Source organism: Dermacentor silvarum, chromosome 3, assembly GCF_013339745.2.
Source record: "Dermacentor silvarum isolate Dsil-2018 chromosome 3, BIME_Dsil_1.4, whole genome shotgun sequence".
Classification (NCBI taxonomy): domain Eukaryota; kingdom Metazoa; phylum Arthropoda; class Arachnida; order Ixodida; family Ixodidae; genus Dermacentor; species Dermacentor silvarum.
Window position 1 is genome coordinate 9,403,253 of NC_051156.1, and position 13,569 is coordinate 9,416,821.

General features: G+C 46.4%; 1 protein-coding gene across 1 annotated transcript in view; it reads left to right on the top strand.

Annotated features, from left to right (window-relative positions):
* Positions 1 to 11,451: 11,451 nt before the first annotated feature.
* The window catches only part of LOC119443719 (DIS3-like exonuclease 2), a 114,537-nt gene continuing 112,419 nt past the window's right edge, over positions 11,452 to 13,569 (top strand). Inside the window, exon 1 of the mRNA XM_037708429.2 lies at positions 11,452 to 11,606. The gene's annotated coding sequence lies outside the window, so the exon portion shown is untranslated. The remainder of the gene's footprint in view (positions 11,607 to 13,569) is intronic.

Consider the following 13,569-nt stretch of genomic DNA (forward strand, 5'->3'; position numbering starts at 1 on the left):
GCAGAGGCTTGGAGGTTAACAAAGCAGCTCGAGAACAAGTTAAGGACCGCACAAAGAGCGATGGAACGATAAAGGTTAGGCCTAACTTTAGGCCTTAGGTCACTAGGTCAAGCTGCGCTAATTTTTTTTTTTTTTTAGTGGCACGATCATCGAGTGACACTCGGGTTTCTTGCGCAGCACTTCCGGTTCAAGTCCTGAGACAACTTGGGACGAAATCCAAAATAAATCGAAAAAAAAATATTAGGTGCAGCTTCACACTAGTGGTGCGAAGACTGGGCAAACAGCCACGCTGGCGACCCCACCTATTTTATCTCGGTTCGGTCAAGTTTCTTGCGAGGTTATGCTTCGAGACTGGGCCACGTTTTGCGCAAGATCGCCCCGGAATCATGGACAGCCCAAAGAGCAACGAACACTCAGTCATTATAAAGTATCTGGAGGCTTCTTGACGCTCAAACACTTTTGCTCGGTTTCGCGGGCTGGTAACTCCGGATCTTCTGCGAATCGCCGACATTTCGCCGCCGCTTCAGCGGCTCGATACTAAGGATCGGACCGAAGTCGTCTCACTCGCTCTCGAGTACCGGCGCGGCGGCTTTCGCACCGCGCGTCCTCTTCTTCGGGAGTGACGCTCTTCTTCGATCGCCCCATTTTCGCGGTGATGTGCTCGGTGCGGAGACGGTGGCGCTTTCGTGTCGCCGTGGCGGCGACGCGGGGCTATATATCCCGTGGGTCGGAGCAGTGACGTCCCGGCTTAGCTCGGCCTCTGCGCAGCCACGGCAACCACTCCGCACGGCGCGGTGACCTCACGGCTCAAGCAGCTGTGGCGAGTGTCGGTAGGGTTGGCGCAGCTGGGGCGAAGCGTTGCTAGGCGACGCATGGTGACGTCATCGCTAGGCGGAGGTTTTGCTGCGTACACTCGACGGACCTTCGCTAGTTCACAGGGGTATGTGCCATTGCGCTTGGAACCTTTCTGCACTACCACCACGATCGTCTCACATTTCGGCGTTATACCTGACGGCAAACGCCCAGGTTAAACAGCTTCGCTGTTAAAATAGAAAAAATAGTACAGTACAAAATTCATGGCTTTCATTATAGATATGATATCAGAGGACAAGTTTACTTACAAGTTGAGTTACTGAAGGGTCTGGAACAATTAGAAATAATTAGCTGAGAAGAAATTCAAAATAAATCCGAAAAAAGAAAAAATAGTACAGTACAAAATTCACGGGTTTCATTATAAATATGATATCAGAGCATAAGTTTACTTACAAGTTGAGTTACTGAAGTGTCTGGAATAATTAGAAATAATTATAAATCACTGATTATCGCACACAAAAGCACGGAACACCAACGCCGAGGTGCGAGTGCCACTAAGAGACACCCAAGTCAAAGATTAGGGTCGCCTACCGTTTTTTTTTTCTGAAAAGAAGTGAATGAGAACCAAGTTTCTTTTTTTTTATCTTGTTTGTCCCGTCCTCTATACGACGCACTCACCCGTTCTATGGTAATAGGTGACCCGTAAAACGAGCAATCGCAGGGAATTGTGGGGCGCGCCATCTGCTAGCAGCTTCCGGTTCGACGGACGACGCGGCGGCATCGGCGGCATGCCCTGCGCACGTGTTTTAAATACGACGCATTTCTTGGCGAACATTTGATACTTTTACCTTATCTATCTATCTAGCCGCCTACGACTTTGTGCTTTCATGGCCGTTTCGATAACTTACCAAAATTGGCATACTATGGCAAGAGTATATGACGAACATAAATGGTATGTCATTACATTAATATCATGACATGCGTGTCATGTAGGTCATGAAACAGCTGCCTACGTCTTGGTGCTCTCATGGCCGTTTTGTTAACTTGGTGGGTACTAAAATTGGTATATTATGACAGGAGTGTATGACGAACATAAGTGATAGGTCATGACAAAAATGTCATGACATGCGTGTCATGTAGGTCATGACAATGACCCAACTAAAAAGTTTATCACTCAAAAGCAGCTCAAATGGGTTCGGACGTGGGTACTAAGTCAAGGAAACACTACAGGATGCTGGTAGAAGTAATAGTCATGAGCATGAGTCAGCAAAAATGACAATGACTCATCGAAAAAAAGATTAACAATCAAAAACCCCTGGAATGGGTTCGGACGTCGGTACAAGTGAAGGAAACACTAAAGGATTATGGCGAGCCGTCAGCGTCTCGACGACGACGACGATGTTGCTCTTGCCGCCGTTCTTGCCCTCTTGTCGCCGTGCTACTCTCGTGCTCAGCTCGAACGTGCGGAGCAGCCGAGGTGCAACATCGTCGTCGTCGTCGAGACGCTGACGGCTCGCCATAATCCTTTAGTGTTTCCTTCACTTGTACCGACGTCCGTGACGACGACGATGTTGCACCTCGGCTGCTCCGCACGTTCGAGCTGAGCGCGAGAGTAGCACGGCGACAAGACGGCAAGAACGGCGGCAAGAGCAACATCGTCGTCGTCGTCGAGACGCTGACGGCTAGCCATAGGATGGTGGCAGAAGTCATAGTCATGAGCATGACTCAGAAAAAAGCGTCAATGACTCAGCGAAAAAATCATTAACACTGAAAAACACTGAAATGTGTTCGGACATAGGTACTAAGTGAATGAAGGAAACAGTAAAGGATGTTGGTAGAAGTCATAGCCGCGAGTATGACTAAGGCTTTTACCCTAAGGTGTCTTAGGTGTAGCTAAAGAGACGCCCGAGGACTCGTGACATGAATGTCGTGACATGCGTGACATGTATGTCATGAAAGAGCCGCATACATCTTGGTGCTCTCATGTTCGTTTCGTTAATTGGTAGGCTCCCCGCACACTGCTTCGCCTAACATCGATTCCCACAGGGCGGGGGATCTGCCGGCTTTTTCTACGCGGTTTCAACTGTCAGTCGTGCGAAGCTTTCCGTCCGCTTTGTCGACCAGCAATGTCGTACCATTTATGCAGCAGATTTCTAGGTTTTAGTTCACTCTGGGCGCGACGATGACGAGCCAAGAAAGGCAAGGATATGCTTTTATTCATAAAATAAATCTGGTTTTCGTTCCGGTGGCCTTTTTTGTTTCTGCCAGGTTTAGCTCTACGACATTTGCCGTTGCTTGGACGCACCGTCACTGACTGCTTTGCCTGCGGGTCAGTCAGACAGCTGAAAAAGTTATCGTTATCCGATAATTTATCAAGCGTATAGAAGCATTACTTAGAAAATCGGGTGCTGAGGTGATATACACTTACAGCGGTGCATGCTGTTCTGTGATCGTAGCTAAAAACCGATATCGTCGGTATACCGGCGCAGCTAGCGCTGAAAATGATAACTTTGCGCGCTGTCAACAGCATTTCTCGGTCGAAACTCTAGGTTCATTTGAAGTGGTACGTAGTTAGACGTTCTCGCTTTTTTGTCAACAATGGCCGTATCGCCGTCATATTACGGCTGCGCATTATGTCTATCTGTGCTGAAGGAGCTAAGGAGGGCTAGTTGGTTACGAGTATATTATGTATGTATCTCGCTGTGTCCCGCTTAACTTCGCGCCGTAAACATATGTGCATGCGAGTACTGAAGTAGTTCTGGCGCAGCCAAGAGAAATTTCCGCATTCTTTAGTTACCGCTGCACCGAAATGCTACACAGTCGTTCCCCGACTATATATCAACTGACATCACGTAAATTTCAACAAGATCGAAACACACACACAAAACAAAGTTCACGCAGAAACTCCTCTGGGTGTCATTTTCATTGTGCCAGTTGCTCATCTCCACGTAGCCCGGTGTCATTATCAATGTTATGAAATTTGATCGGACCGGTATAAACGAAAGCGCTGCGGCGTCACGAACTCCTGCGGAGGGCGGCGCAAGATGAATTGACGACGCAAGCAAAGTACTGCAGGTAGCGGCGCCAGGTACGCTGATGACGTTCCGATCGTTACCCATGAAACACACAAGCAGCTATTTGATGTCTAAAAGATGTCTTGAACGGATAATTCAAAAGTCTAATAGCTGTCCTGGTCAAGACATTTTCTAGCCGTGGACGTCTCCGGGTACTTGACTAAGCCCTGCTAACGTTACGCTAAAAGTTGGCTAATAAACATCTCGACAAGAACGACTTCAAGAATTGTATTAGACGTTCCCAGAATTCTGTAATAATGACTTTGGAAACACCATGCAGGCTTTTATAAAACATCTTGACAAGAACAAGTTAAGAATTTTATTAGATGTTCCCAGAATTCTGTTATAAATTATAACAGAATTCTGGGGGCGTCTAACAAAATTCCTAATTAAGCTATAAAAGCCTTCATATTGTTTCCGAAGTCATAACAGAGGCACAGCAAGAGTTGCACACGAGGAGTCGTCAGCAGTTAAACCCGAAATATGGTAGTCTCGGACCGGCGTGATTTGCGCAAGTGATATGCCGCACGGGAGAACTTGTGCACAAAGTCCAAAGTTCACTAGCGGAAGACAGGACGTGTTGTGCGTAATGGTAATGACGGTGTGAGGAAATGCGACGTTATGCGTGAGCAGGACAGCGGCATTAGGGGATACGATGTAGTCACCGTCTGGAACGGGCGGAACGGGTGAACACCTATATAGATAACGGCAGGGTTAGGGAGGCGAATATGCTCTGTGGAACATAGCCGGATTGGAGCACTATCGGGGGGATCAATCGCAACAGATAGAACGAGTTGCACAACACCAGCAGAACAGTCTATCAAGGCGGAATGGGCTGAGAGAAAGTCAAGTCCCAGGATTAGGTCGTGAGGGCAGTGTCCTAGGACATAGAATAAAACAGAAGTATGATGATCGGCGACACTCACACGAGCTGGACACATGCCCATAACGGCCGGCGTTCCCCCGTCGGCGACTCGGAGCACAGGCGACGGGGCAGGAGTGAGGACTTTCTTGAGACGATGGCGAAGCTGAGCACCCATCACAGATACATGCGCGCCAGTGTCAATCAGAGCGGTAACAGGTACACCATCCACGTTCGCGTTGATGAGGTTCCGATCTGTGGGCAGAGTCAGAAGAGAATTTTGGCGTCGGGTCGGTATAGCAGCATCACCTCTAGGTGCTGCACCCGTTAGTTTTCTGAAAGCGTGCGCCGGAAGGAGCTTGGGGACGGTGACCGACGCGATGGGCGCGAGCGGGAGAAGCGGCGATGTGGCGAAGGAGAGCGGCTAGAGCGGGCGGGCCGAGAAGTGTCGCCAGGAGTTACTGGTTGCATGCGCGGTGGGAAGCGAGAAGCAGCATGAGGCGGACGGTCGGATGGGAGATAGGGCCAAGGGGTCTAATTCCACGAAGAGCGGCAGTGACGTGAAATATGACCGATACGGCCACAAGTGAATCATATTGGCCTGTCGTCATTCAGCCGGGTTGCGATACCGCGGAGGGGCATTCACGTTGCGAGGGCGCATGGCAGAGGTGGACGAAGCGTAGTCAGGCCGATTAATTGAGCATACGTTGGTCAAGCCAACGTTGGCCAATTCCTGGCGTACGACGGTCTGGATCAGGGAGCCAAGGGTTGGGGCTTGGATAGGAGATGCGGCCTCGATTTCACGCCGGATGATGTGGACGATGTCATCAGAGCGATTGGGCGTGGATAGACTACGGAGGTCTTCGCATGTTGACGTAGCAGCCGTGTTGGGGAGGCGGGGAAATGGGTGGGCAATGCGGCGGCTCTTGGCTTCTTCAAACCGCCGGCATTCGGTAATGATGGCTTGTACAGTAGAAAAATTCTTAAACACAAGGAGGTGAAAGGCATCATCTGGTATGCCCTTAATGACATGTGCGACCTTATCAGCTTCGGACATTCTCGGATCCACTTTGCGGCACAGAGCGAGCACGTCCTGGATATATGTGAGGTAGGACTCAGTGCACGTCTGGACACGTGAAGCGAGGTCTTTTTGAGCGGCGCGCTGACGTCCAACAGGCTTGCCAAACAAATCCGTGAGCTTCTGCTTACAAATGTCCCAGGTGGTGAGTTCCTCCTCGTGGGTCTGAAACCAGGCGCGTGCCGTTCCCGCGAGATAGAATATCAAATTAGCCAGCATGGCGGTCTGGTTGCAGTGGCATGCTCTTGCTCACCCGCTCAAAAAGTTGAATCCAATCTTCAACATCCGTGTTGTCAGTGCCGGAAAAGGTGCCGGGGTCGCGCGGTTGTGCCAGAATGACGGATGGCTTGGGGGGCCGACGAGCCCGAAGCATCCTCGCCTTGAGCTGGCATGGTAGATGCAGCCAAGGAGCGCCCGCTGCGTAAATCCGTCTTGCGCTTGAGCCCCCAAACTCCACCAAAAATGTTACGGGGGAAAGAAGTAAGAAATATATTAACACGGTATTTACAAGACCGGCAGCGGCTGACGTAGATGTAGATGTAGAGCCTTGGAGTTACTGGCACATACCCACTCTGGGGGATTGGCCAAGAACCGGGTAGTTTGAAATAACAATGAGAAAGGAGATGTATAAAATAATGCAAACATAAATGTGGGAATATATACGCATCTGAGAATGAATAATTAAAATATATCAGATAACTTGAATAGAATAAATGAATAAATGATGACTAAAAAAAAGAAGTAGACAGCAAGTCATCAAATTTGTAAAAATATTTCGGAACCCTAAGCCCTGTTTTTGTCATCTAAATCTTTCTGACCCTGTAATGTAATTCTGGATGGCATCGACAACCTTCCTATCGCTGTGCCCAAGGGTAGAAGCCCTCAATGATAAAATTTTGAACATTTAATTCTAATCTAAGTAGGCGTAACGGTGTTTCTAAGGTTCTTTTTCGCAATTCAGAATATCTTTGACAGACAATGAGAAAATGATCTAATGTTTCATGTTGTCCACAATAGGGACAGTTAGAAGAGGGAACCAGACCAGCTCTGTGTAGGTAAAAATTTAAAAATGGAATTCTGCAGCGTCTATAGTCTAGTGATTACGACTTCAAGTGATCGCGTTTGACAGAGTTTGCTATTCCAATAATGCGACAAGTGCTGAAAATCTGAGGAGTTTGTTAAGGGGCGTGAAATTCACGCAGCATCATTTTTGCTCCGAAATCTAGCCCCTATGATTAAAGCTGAAATCGGTAGGATATGAATTACCGGGCCATTCAGGGACGCTTTCGCCAACAAATCTGCCATTTCGTTTAGAAATAGGCCCTTATGCCCTGGTACCCACACCAATCTAATCAAAGCTAATTGAGGGGGCACTAACGATCCGAAAGCTCGCAAAACCGGGGAATTATCGGAAGCTGTGAGGGAGGAGCACAGAGATAAAGAATCCGTCACGATCACTGTGGAACGTGTTGATGTATTGAGTTTACGGAGGGCTAGAACGACAGCTAAAAATTCCGCTAGAAAGATCGGTACGAAGTCTGGGAGGTGAAGAGAGAACGACCAATCAATAATAGGAGAAAATATTCCAATTCCACACTTTTCTTCATTTTGAGAAGCGTCAGTGGCAATAACTGTCTCGATTGGAGCGTACAAAAAGTAATCATTTAAGATTGAGCTTAGCATGCGGTAAGATAATGCCTTTGCATTTTTAGGGAAAATATCATCATACTGAATTTTAATGGAATTGGTGTTGTAAACAACAGGACTCACCTCACGAATTTGGATGTTGAATTGATCTAGGAGAGTTTGAATAAAAATAATTTGTGCTGTGCGGGCACGCGCATTTTAAACCTATTTCACTTTCACGCGCACGCCCAAGCATGTCGCACATTTTACGACAAAAACATCTAAAAAAGTTCTTGAGTTATACGCTCTCAAGGCGTTCACCAAAGTATACTCCGGTGACGCCAGAGGTGGGCTGTTACCACAGCTGAAACACAATGGCATATTTGATTAACCGTACTTCCTGCTACATAATGTTTCCATCAACATCTGTTTAACATCTTCGCGTAGACCAAGACGTCTATAGCCGGTTGTAGCCGTTCCGAGAAGTTTTCAAGACGTTTTGTGTTTGCGTGAACAAGTGGTGAAGAAGCCGGAATTGCGATACCAGCTATCGTCACCAACAGATCTGGCCGCGCGCAGTCACAAACGTGCGCTCCATTTGAGCGAGCTGCTATCTGCTCTTGGACCACGTGTCTTGGACCGCACCAGGGGGGCGCACTGAAGTTTCCGCGAGCGATTCAAAGGGGCCGTGCTCATGCTCGCAAGCGTTCGCTCGCCAGTGCTCATGCTTTTCTTCCCAAGTCTGTTTTTTTTTTTTTTTTGCTCACGTTCAAGCCTTGACCAGCACCTGCAGATACGGCGCAGTTCCGTACGGTACGTATACGTTTACCTGCTACAACTTGCACGCCACTTTTGTTTTGGCGGGCCCGTGCCGGTGCGAAGTTTAGACTCGAATATATTTGCATGCACGGTATGTAGCAGAACGTTCTTTTGTGATCTGGGAGGTAAAGCCTGAGTTTCACATAATTGGTTGAACGATTACAGAAATTCTAGCTGCGTGTGGCCTTTAAGATGGCAGCAGCGTGCTGCATTGCGTAATATACCGGGACTTTGCTCTCTTGGCTTCTCCTCTGTGTAGCTTCCAGCACGCTAGCAGGCAGGAAAATAGTCTTGCATTGGTGTGGTAACTTCCCTTATAGTTGGAGGATTGGAAAACTTTTTGCGGCATGAGATTCGTGAGACGACGTCCTTTAATATAGTGAGGCCATTCTATGATTAGTTAAGTGTTTAGGGTCACTTTAGGAAGAGAGTGGTTTTATTGACATGTGGTACAATACCGCAGGGATGTTGTAAGAGACACTCGGAAGGAGCAGTTGCCGGCCTTGATTGTCAGGCTAAGCCCACCTGTTGCTACAACGCACCAACACCACTACTTAAATAAAAGTAGCATACTGTTGTAAGAGATTTGTTTGCAAACCATCTAACTGCTAATGACCTACTGCAAGTCGTGTGTGGATGAAACCATTTGCCAGTTTAATTTCACTCTACAGTAGCTTTTTCATATATCTGCAACATAATTCTGAACGTCATCGTACAGCCTAAGACTTCGAGAGAAAGTATTGCTTAAATTTATAAAGTAAATGTGACCGAGGTAAAACAACGGCACATATGTTGCTATTTGAAATACCGAATCGCACATCTTTATTGTAAATCAAGTGTGGCTTACTTTTTTCTTCACTGTTGTATTACAGAACCAACTTCTGTGGGCAGCCAGCGGTATCCAAGAGGGAAGGGACCTGGATTGCTGTAGTTACTGCAGCTACGTCTTATTTTCTGTGGTCACCTTTTCTACTGTATTAAAAATTTTGTAAAATAATTCTGCATGTCCTTTAATTTATTAGTAAATAAAGCCGCTTTCTGAAAAGGTCAGGTAATTTTTTCTTAATGCTGTTATGCTCATTTGCTTTGGATGTGTATTGCACATTTGATATATGTTAAACAATTTTATGCAAGTTATTATAAATAATATAATGTAATGCTTCAATTTAATTTTCAGTTCTATATAGTAACATGTGTACTATGAAGCTAGCATACGGATGCATGGTATGAGGAAGAAGTGGACAATAATTTTGCTTACCACATCACTGTAGAATGACAATCTATAAATGCTGCTTTAAAGACGGCTATAAAAGCCTGCATATTGTTTCTGAAGCCATTACACGTTATGACTTCGCAAACAATATGCAGGTAGCTTAACACGTAGCTTAATTAAGAATTTTGTTTGACGTCCCCAGAATTCTGTTATAATTTATAACAGAATTCTGGGAACGTCTAATAAAATTCTTAACTTGTTCTTGTCAAGATGTTTTATAAAAGCCTGCATAATGTTTCCAAAGTCATTACTACAGAATTCTGGGAACGTCTTATACAATTCTTGAAGTTGTTCTTGTCGAGATGTTTATTAGCCAACTTTTAGCGTAACGTTAGCAGGGCTTACTGAAGTACCTGTAGACGTCCACGTATGGCTAGAAAATGTCTTGATCAGGACAGCTATTAGACTTTTGAATTATCCGTTCAAGACATCTTTTAGACATCAAATAGATGCTTGTGTGTTTCGTGGGTATGACTTCTACCAACATCCTTTAGTGTTTCCTTCACTTAGTACCTACGTCCGAACCCATTTCAGTGTTTTTCAGCGTTAATGATTTTTTCGCTGAGTCATTGACATTTTTTTTTCTGAGTCATGCTCATGACCATGACTTCTACCAGCATCCTGTAGTGTTTCCTTCACTTAGTACCGATGTCCGAACCCATTTTAGTGGCTTTTGAATGTTAATATTTTTGCTGAGTCATTGCCATTTTCCCTGAGTCATGCTCATGACTGACTTCTACCAGCATCCTGTAGTGTTTCCTTCACTTATTACCCACGTCCGAACCCATTTCAGTGACTTTTGAGTGTTAATATTTTTCACTGAGTCATTGTCATGCTCATGACTATTACTTCTACCAGCATCCTGTAGTGTTTCCTTGACTTAGTACCCACGTCCGAACCCATTTGAGCGGTTTTTGAGTGCTAAACTTTTTCGCTGGGTCATTGTCATGACCTACATGACACGCATGTCATGACATTTTTGTCATGACCTATCACTTATGTTCGTCATACACTCCTGTCATAATATATCAATTTTGTTACCTACCAAGTTAACGAAACGACCATGAGAGCATCAAGACGTAGGCGGCTGTTTCATGACCTACATGACACGCATGTCATGATATTAATGTCATGTCATATAATTTATGTTCGTCAATACTCTTGGCATAGTATGCCCATTTTGGTACATACCAAGTTATCGAAACGACCAGTAGCGCACCGACGGGGGGGGGGGGGGGGGGGGGTTCGGGGGTTGTAACACCCCCCCTCCCCTTTTTGTTTAACCCCTTTTCTTTCCTTGCGCATTTGAGTACTGCAGCTAAACGATGTAAGACGCGCAATCGTCTGCACACTCGCAAAAAGCGCATTTTTTGACAATTTCTTGTGAAGCAATTGAAATTAGTGCTGTTTAGAGGGTCTTGGCAAACTGTCAAACCCCCCCCCCCCCCCCCCCCCCCCTGGCAGAGATCCTAGGTGCGCTACTCGAAACGACCATGAGAGCACGAAATCGTAGGCGGCTAGATAGATAGATACGGTCAAAGTAGCAAATGTTCGCCAATAAATGCGAGATAAAAATTGGAATGTTTAATAAACTTGCCGTATGCGGTGTGCAATAGGCTAGCCACGGACACGACTTCTTTTTGCCATTCGCCAGTTCAATATCGACTTTTATTTCTCAAGACTAGTCGCAAGAGCCCCGCGTAGGATGTCGCAACCGGCGCTAATATACTGCCTGCTGCTGTCGTCGGGCGCGGCCGGGATATATGGATTTTTTTTTTTTTTTTTTTTTTCGCGTTTTCCCCGTCGTCCCGCGTTGCGCTAGTCGCGCTGCCGATCGACAGCCGAAAGCGAAACACTCCGCTCGTAGCGTTCAGGCAGGGGAATCGCCATCGTCAAAGCGTGCCCTCTTTCCTCTTCCGAACTTTCTTCTCTCTCAAGCCGCCGGTGGCTCTTGCCAGCGTTGCGTCGGCCATTGGAAATACTGTCCGATACTGTCCCGTTGGAGAACAGTTGCTTCGTCAAATAATAAGCTGGGATCCGCCTCTTCAGAAACCGTGCTAGGTAAGAATTTGCCAACTTATTCATTTCCACCATCCCTACGCTTTCATTCGACGGCGCCGGGGTGGCCTCAGAAACATGCCAGTCTCCTTGGCAGCGATTCATGCCGCAGCGACGTCGGCTGACGTCTTATGTAACTTTCAGTCTATATTTTTGTCAGTATTGTTGCTCTTAAATGACGTCTGAAGATACAGTTTCGTTCTTAAACTCTTTTTGTCGGTATCTGTATGAAGGCTTTCGTATCGCTTCGAGCGCCGAGCCGACGTTCGATCCTGCTGCAGTGCTCGACGTTGATAGCTCGTCCCGAGCGCGGAGTCGAGTTTCGAATCCCTGGAATGCGTGAATACTTCATTTGACCCGTTCGGTGCGCCACTCTTGGTTCTCTTTCAAACAGCGTCGTCCAGGTACTGGTTTACATGGACGTGCACGTTCCGCCGTTCTGCGACCCGCATTAGAAATTCCACTCTAGAACAGTTGACGTCGCATTTGCTGTGTTGCTGACGCCTTTTATAAGTGCAGCAGGGATAGCCTAAGCACCGCTGCTATCTGGCTTCTCCTCGTCGCTGTGTCCATTATCCGGGTCTGCCACATTTTCGTCCTTGGGCGATGGGGAGGCAAAGGACGCGTTGCGGAAGGAAGCGCTCTTCCGGGAGCCTTCAAGCGCAGCCCTCTTCCCCCGTGCTTCAGAATCGATCGGCGTCGTGGCCTGCATTGTGCGTAAAGTACGCGAGGCGACCACGCTTTCGAAATAGCAGCACGAACGAGGCACGTATGGCGTGCACCGTGTTGGATCCCGATTAAGGGAATTTTGCTGCTCCCTCAGTCTGATGTAGGAATTTGTGTTCTTGGTAGCCACTGTTGTGTGCTTATTTGTTGAAGCGCACCTGGAATGATGCGGCAGCGAGCCTTGAGATTTTTCAAACTCTTGGGGTTTGCCAAGCCGTTCGAGGGAATTTAATTTTGCACGCAGTACTTGAGGTTCGTGTACCGAATGTAATCGTAGTGTTAGAACCACTTTGAAGAATTTCATTGTTTCTCGTGCTGGAGCTGTAAACACGGTTGATTGACTATGACATTAGTTGCTCACTCAAGCTGCCGTTTATTTTTCTATTGATAGCAATGCTGTGCGTACTATTATATGTTGCTCTTTATGTATGAATCTGGCAGTAAAGAATCACAATATATAGCATAAGTGCATACAGAATACTAGTGGGGCAGCGTAATGCCATATAGCCACTATAGCATATACTACGGTGTAGCAGGCAGAATTAGCGTCGAAACAGTGCGAGAAACGACGAATGAGACAAGACACCACACGAGCAGCTACTAACAGGTTTTGTTCATTGCGTCATGCAATAAACAAGTTCCATGATGACGTGCTCTGCCACATGACTTCAAGTTATCAAGAACAGTTAAGGAAAAAAAGGTGTAGGGAAATGAACATTAGTACAAAAAGATCAGCAAAATTAAACCGAAAATAAAAAATACTCGTGTTAGTGGTCCACTGGCAAAGTATAATCACAATGGAATTGCACTAAGATATGCAATTTCTTCTCTGGTTAGGCTAACAGACTATGTTCTAACACAATTGCTGCCTTTTAAAAGAATTTCATGTGCTTCAAACATCAAATGCACATAAGGGTTCATAAAGGGCTTCAGCACTGTGCAGCTTTTAAAATCCGGTGTGCACCCACAGGTCTTGCAGTGGAGGGCCAATCGGGGTCTGACTCTTGATCCTTATGTTGTATGCATGCTCATTCATCCTTGTGTTGATGCATCTCTCAGTTTGTCCCACATAGCAGTGACCACAAGGCAAGAGGGCACATTGTACGCTGCACCCGTTTGTTGCTGACAGAAAAAGTGTTGAGTTGATATGAGGGCATAGACAGCACATATCTGTGATCACCGAATACAAATTTTCAGGCATAATACTAGACATAAAGCATACTTTATTTTATTTGTTTAC